Source organism: Nyctereutes procyonoides, unplaced genomic scaffold (assembly GCF_905146905.1).
Source record: "Nyctereutes procyonoides isolate TBG_1078 unplaced genomic scaffold, NYPRO_anot_genome, whole genome shotgun sequence".
NCBI lineage: Eukaryota > Metazoa > Chordata > Mammalia > Carnivora > Canidae > Nyctereutes > Nyctereutes procyonoides.
In genome coordinates, this window is record NW_026575047.1 from 51,676,547 (window position 1) to 51,684,511 (window position 7,965).

The window sequence follows — 7,965 nt, forward strand, 5'->3', positions numbered from 1 at the left end:
TTCTAGAATAATTCTTAAGTCTAGGTAGGCAGTGATCTCATTACAAGGATGATTGAACAGAGAGCAATACAAAGACTATAGCTTAAAAGGAGCAATGAAAAATCTCCAACAAAAGAGGAAGAATATTATTTCTTTGAATATTTGATTAAAATATAAATGTGTGAAAATCATTTATAGAGGAGATAGTATAGTGTAGTAGTTAGGAAAACAAGCTTTGGAACCAGACAGCCCGGATTCAAATTCTTGACTCTTCAATTTAATGACTTTGGGGTATATGACCTCAGGCTTTTTAATGCTTCTTATAGCTTTTTAAAATGCTAATTTCCTCATAAGTAAAATGAGGATAATAATTCCTCCTTGCAGGTGTCCTAAGGATTGTGTGATATAAAGTCTACAAAATGTTTAGTATAATATCTGGTAAAAATAAGTATTCAGAAAATGATAGCTATTTTTGCTATTTCTCTGCACAAAAAAATTAAGTGATGTATGTTCTTAGTAATAAGCAAATTTATTATTAGGTTTTATTAAGTTTTAAGTCTTAATATGTTTTCCATGACATAAAAGTGAAAAGGCATCAAAGAGAGCTCAGGAAGAGATAAAATTGCAAGCAAGGAGTTGAGATACGAGCAGAGATGGATGAAAGATTTCAAGGAAATAGAAAAATAATCACAGATTTAACACCTGCTTTGGAGGTGATGATGGGTTGAACTGACGTTGGAGAAAAGCAAATCAGGTATAAAGAAGAGTTCAGACATTCTCCCAGAGTACACAGAAGAACAAAGATCAAAGTGCTAAGAGAGGGATGAGGGAAAAAGCAGAAACTCCATCTACAAATGATTACTTAAAGAACATCTGAGATGGTATAAACGACTCATGTTCTAGGTAAGAGTACGTAAAAGAGAACCACATCTAGATATAATTTCAGGACATTTTTGCATTTCAAGGACAAGAAATTATTTGGGATGCACCATTTGAAAATCACAGTTAACCTAAAAATAATCCGTTGAGGATGGTCTCACCTGTCTCCTCCAGAACAACAGGAATAGAAAATAATGGATCACTAAATTCTGTCCCTGAAACTAACAATACAGTATGCTAACTACATTGAATTTAAATAAAAAATTAAACTCTTTGAAACTAAAACATAAAAAAATAAACAATGGAGCAAAATGGCAACCATTTAAGAAAAAATTGCAATACAAAAACTGTTCCCAAACAAGTTGTCATTTAGTCAACAAAGGAATGGCGACTGAAAGACACATTTTGATATATAAGCTTTCAGAAAATATACCCCTCTTCCTAGGAAGGTTGCTGGAGGCACACTCCCAGTCATGCTTTCTGGAAACTTTACCAGAGAGGAATCAAAATTAAGATTAGCTCATTGGATACACTGTGAATCAAGAGGAAAGAAGAGTTAAGACTAAGTTATCAATATAATATAGTGATAAATATAATAATAATAAAATGGAATGGAAAAAGCAAAATTAAAATTTGGAGAAGATACATAATGTACAAATTTATTGGGAATAGTGATGTGGTTTATGAATTCAGATAACATTAGCAACAGCTGGAGAGGTGAAGGGGGCAAGGAAATGAACATTAATGAAATGTTGCATAAATGAAATCTATACTTTTGGCTTCTGTATTGGCATTGATGACTAGAAAAAGGAATTTTCAAACATGTTTTTGGAAAGCATAAAAAGATAATGTTTTGTATAGTTAAAAAAAGTAGGTATGTTTTCTAAATAACTACAAGACATAAATACAAATTAACAATCCATATGCAACCAAAGAGAAAACAAAGAAAACATCAAGAAAGGATAAACTAAAATGGCAACTATGTAAGTTATGACATGAAAAATCACCTGGAAGGTTAAAACTAAAAAGAAGAATGTATGTTATACTTCAATAAAAAGGAGTAACTTTGATTATTAAAAAGGAAAAACTTTTTGATTATGTTTTTATTATAAAATCTATTATCTGTTGCTTATATACTTGACTCTTGAAAAATGTGGGGGCTGAGGTGCTGACTTCTATGCCATGGAAAATCCATGTATAACTTTTGGCACCCCCAAAACTTAACTACGAGTAGCCTACTGTTGACCAGAAGCCTCACTGATATCATAAACAGCTAGCTAACACATGTTTTGTATGTTCTGTGATTTATAGGTATTCTTATAATAAAGTAGGCTAGAGAAAGGAAATGTTACTAAGAAAACTGTACAGATGAGAAAATATATTCACAGGACTGTATTTATAAAAAAAATCCAACTATAAGTGGACTTGTGCAGTTCAAACCTGTATTGTTCAAGGGTCAACAGTACGTGATCAGACCAAAGAAATCATTCCAAAAGTTTTTTTTAAAGATTTTATTTATTTATTCATGAGAGACATGGAGAAATAGGTAGATAGAGGGAGAAGTAGGCTTCTGGTTGGGGACTCATGTAGAACTTGATCTTAGGACCCCAGGATCACGAGCTGAGCCAAAGGCAGATGCTCAATCACTGAGCCACCCAGATGCCCCACATTCCAAAAGATTTACTTTAGAAGTCACAAAATAAAGGTGGGAACCTCAGACCTTAGTCTTGAATGGTCCTGATGCACTTTTCTTTAGATACCACAGTGATTTTTTCTCACAGCTGGTTCATAGCTCAAGTAGCACAGTCCGGGTAGACAGTGTAGACTGCATCAGAGTTCCAGCATCATCTGTTCCACATATCACTATTCCAAATAGCACACTACTGTATTTGTGAGTCCAGCCTCCCACAGAGGATATGTCACCACTGACCTACAACAACTGCAGTGACACATCTTCACTGAAGATGGGCCTTTGCCATACCCCACAAGACTATTAAATAATAAAATAAACAGCGCTATTAATTTGCATTTTACAATGCTATTAAAAGAACTGCTTCTGATGGAATCCCAATGGCTTCTTCTTTCTCCATACCAATCTAGGAAGTACAGAGTACTGTTCAAGATCCATTTCTAGGGGATCCCTGGGTGGCTCAGTGGTTTGGCGCCTGCCTTTGGCCCAGGGCGCGATCCTGGAGTCCCGGGATCGAGTTCAGCATTGGGCTCCCTGCATGGAGCCTGCTTCTCTCTCTGCCTGTGTCTCTGCCTCCGCCTCTGTCCCTCTCTCTCTGTGTGTCTATCATAAATAAATAAATCTTAAAAAAAAAAAGATCCATTTCCAAATCTCCATCTGAAGGTGTGCTGACATTCTTTTTTTGCCCATATGTATCTTTGAGAGAATTGGGTTATTTATGATTACTCTCAAATGCTACTTTGATTCTACTCTTAGTTTGTAACAAAACTCACCCATAGGGTAGAAAAGCTGTTGCCAATTAATTTTATTTTCCAGTTACACTTACCTTCCCATCCATGTCATCATTCAAATCATTCCTATGCATATCAAAAGTGACACACAATTAAGAGGGCATAAGCCATATTCAAGCAAAAGATGCCATATGACATCAAAAGTGGTTTATTTGTCCACAATCTAGTAAGGAAAATATCCTTATTTCACCAAAAAGAGCAAAATCAGGAAGGATTTTGTAAGGCAATTTACAAGAAAACTGACAGTCAAAATTCCAATTGTATTTTATACAAGAAAGCTACACTACTCTTTTGGGTTCAGAAATGAACAAACAGAAACACCCAGCAATTTAGTGATAGAAAACATACTTTTCTTTTCTTAGCAAATAAAAATAGTTTAGCTTCCAGGAAACTGGCCAGTCCTTATTACAATTTATTGAACACCTTTTTAAAAAGGCATAGGCAATAATAAATGTGCTGCTGGTGTGTCCATTTTATGGGACTCAAGAGAGAAATGTGTCTGACAGAAGGCCTAAAACATTTAAAAAACACAAGTGCTGACATGAAGCCACAGACAATCCCAAGCGCCAGTCCTAGGAGACATCTTCAAAGTAAATGCATGTTTGAAACGATGGCTTGGGATGCCTGGGTGGCTCAGTGGTTGAGCATCTGCCTTTGGTTCAGGTCATGATCAGTCCAGGGATCGAGTCCCACAACAGGCTTCCTTGAGGAGCCTGCTTCTCCCTCTGCCTGTGTCTCTGCCTCTCTCTGTGTGTCTCTCATGAATAAATAAATAAAATCTTAAAAAAAAAAAAAACAACCAAAAACAACTCTATGGCTTTCAGTGATTAGGTAGACTCTTGTCTTAAACCAAACTAAAAATACCTGAACCTTTCTCACCAGGAAGGAAATAATACCCTGATTACATGCCATTTCTCAGTTCTTTTACATACCAAAAGATTGTATTTTCTTTTAAAACAAAGCAAAAGTTTCCAAAATTAAAAATGCAAGCAATTTTGCTGTACACAAACATGTCTTTTACCCAGTGTTGGAAGTAACTGTAATATAGTTTGGTCAGACTACTTGGTAAAGCTCAATGTCAATGGAAAATTTAGAAAAGGATCACTGCTTTTCCCAAATCTTAAAAAAATATCCTAGGGAGTTTTGTAATTAGGAGCAGATACATGGTGTTAGCTGTAAAGGCTGCATTGTTCAGCTCTATCATCCTTACAATAATCAGAAAAACTTAAAATTGGTTTGCTAGTTTGGGTTATGATAATAACCAGGAAAGGCATTTTATCAAACAGTTTTCAAGGAGCCATTACAATAGAGCAAGACAACTCTACAGACTGTCATCAGTGACAAGACCAATTAAAGTCCAGTATTTAGGTCAAGTTTCCCAACGCCAGAAGCAGTCAAAGTCCGAGAAGAGGTGGGAGGAGTAGCAGCAGGTCAGACCAGAGCCTGAGGAGGCGCTTGGTGACTAGAACAGGACTTTTGGGGATGGTGTTCAAATTATTGTTGACTTGGGATGGTGTGCTTTTCAGCCTATCACTTCAAAGATGCCATGAAAAAATCCCACTGTTCAGATGGTATAGAGAACACAAATATGTTGAACCACTGTCCTTGGGGTTTCTCCTCCCTCCTCTCCTGTGCATACTTGGTTTGACCAAGATTGCTCTCTCAGACTTAACCAACAGCCTCCTAAGGAAGAGTCAAAGCACCCAGGGGCTTCTTCTCAGAAATACTCAACTGCATATGCATTGTCCATCTCAAAGCCCTGCCCAACACCTCAGGGTTTCCTAGGAGTATTTCTTGCTCTCTTGTCCTTTCACTTTCCTTCTTCTGTCAAGCCTTTTCTTCCTCCTCTCTCTAGTCTCAGGACGATCATGTCTTGCTCCATGACTCTCATCAGACTTCTATGCAACTGCCTCCCGTGTTTGCTAAAGCACCCATGGGCAGCAGCAGCTTTAGCCACATGAATGAAAAAATGGCACCTGTTTCAGGCTGATCCTCTGTTCCCTTTTCAAAATTTATATATATATATATATTTTTTTTTCAGTTATATATGCATACATTAAGATGCAAAGTCTTTCAGTTCTGAAAATTTTTCTTGTACTTGTTCTGTTGCTGTACTTTCTAGATTGCTTCAACTTAGACTACATTTCCATTGTTTTTCATTTCTGCTATCATGTTGTTTATTTATACACTTTTTTATGTAATATGTTTTACAATCATTTATCTCTGGGAATGTTCATGGATTAACTTCCTCCCCTATGTATTTAGTTTGTTTTGGCCTCTCTTTAATGTTAGAGACTTTCCCCAAATGCCTGATGATCCTTGGCTATTCACTCATACTTGAGTTGGGCATTTAAATGTCCATCAGAAGGTCTATGCACATGGGTGTGGTTTGTGACTGTGGGCTTCAGAGTGGGTGACTCGGTGAGAAATTTCTTTGGGGAAGCTTCCAATGCATCTTTGGATCTTTTTTCTTGAGTTGATGAGATTCCTCAGAAAAGAGATATCTGTTCTCTTGGGGGAGAAGGCTGGGAACAGAGTGGATCTCAATGTGCAGTGTCTAATTAATCCCCTTTTCAGTGTGATATGCTTATACTCAGATATCCCTGGTGTTCCCCAAGTCCCAAGGCCCTGTTTTACTCTCTCTGGGAAGTAAGCCTCTCATGTACCTGAGTACCCTTGGTTCACAGTGTAGTATTTGATACTCCTTAAGTCTTCAGGGGGATCCACCTGGTAACCAGGATGCTTCTCAACTTTTTTCCATTGCAGCTAAGAATTTAGTTTTCCTAGATCTACTGAGTCAGTCCTTGTATCTTATTGCTCCTGATTTTGGCCCCTTTATTCTTGTCGTAGTGAGTCTCTGTAGGAAGAGAGCTGGATGCAGGTGCTTAGCCAGGACCATACTGCTTCTTCTCCATCTCCACTGCCCTTCACTCTAGTGGGCTTCTGCAGAACTCTTTTCAGTCTTGCTGCTTGTCTGCCTAGCCACTATATTGCTACCAAAATCACTTTTTTCCAAACAGAAAACCAGTCATTTACTCAAAAACCTCATTAGCTCTCCATTGTCTATAAAACAGTCAAAACTGCTTAGCAAAGCACCAAGCGTTCTGGATGATCTGACCCCCACATCCCTTTCTGGCATGACTTATCATGGAGAAGAGGATGAAAAGACATTGGAACTAGACTGCCTGGATCCATTCTCTGGGCTCTGCTGCTTTGCCAGGTGAGTGATCTTGGTCAAGTTACTTAATCTCATCTGTGAAATAGGTATTATAATAGTACCTGCCTTCCAACATTATGGTGAGGATTATTAGAGCACTTACCACAGTGGCTGGCACACAGCAAGTATCATGGGAGAGTTAAAGGTAAGCCTCTGCACATCTGTCTCCTCTGGGAGATGATCAAGTCCTTGGAAAGGGCTCTATCCCATTTAGTCAACATCTGTGGGATGCTTATAATGGGACAGACATGATACTATCCACTAGGAATTACGTAAAAAGAGCTTGGCCCGTGAAAACTGATTAATGATTAAAATATAAAGTGACAAATGCTACAGTACAGGAAAGAGCACAGTGAAGAGAATACAAAGCATGTAAGACCTAATGGTTCAGAACAGTGTGGGGGAGGCTTCACAGGCCCAACATTTAAGATGGGGTTTGAGGAATGAATATGTAAGACAAGAAGTTGTGATGCTGACAGTGGGGGAGGGGGGCAAAACGACAGATGAGGCTGGAGAAGCCGGTTGGGGCCAATTGCACAAGGCCCTGCATAACCTGTTTAAGTCTGTATTTTGTTTCAACCGGTTTGTCAATTTCACCATCCTTGCATGCTGGGAGTGCCAAAGACAATTTGGAGGTGTTAAAAGTATTTTGTTACTAATAATACTTGAAGGCCAGCTATCTGGCAATTATTTAAAAAATAAATTTGAACCCACTCCCTCAAAATGATCAATAAGCCAGAAATAGAAGAACACATATCCTATGATTCCACCTATATAAAGATAAAACCTGGCAAAATCAGTCTATGGTGTCTATGATTTGGGATAATTGCCTTTACAGTCGATAGTGGTCAGAAGGGGATCCAGGCAGGACTTCTGGGGTGTCAGTGGTTTCTTGATGTGGTTATTGGTTCCAAAGGTATGTTCTTTATGAAAATCCACCAAGCTGTATACTTCTACGCATACTTTGTTTTAATCTATTCTTAGTTAAAACAATAAATTAGATTCACTTGGGATACATGGAGGTGTTTGCTTGAAGAAGAGGTGAAGCTACAGGCTGGGATTCATCCTGCAAGTATCACTAGCTTGGTGTTCCTTTATGGACTAACTCAAAAGAGCTCTTCGATATTCTGAATGGCCAAGGATAGCCATCAGTCACCTTCACCACTAGTAGGGCTTCATGAGTGTGTGACAAATTGACTTATACCCAAGGGTCAGAGACTGAAATGCCAGCACTCATACGTTTACCTATGGCCCTTGCCCTCATTTTCAACATAACAAAGGATTGATGGTTCCTATGAACCTTATGGAGAAACAAAGCTCAAAACCACATCTGTATAAGCACGGCTTTTAAGGCATTCAACATGTATGTACCCTTAGGAGCATAAAGAATCATGTTTTTTGTTTTTTGT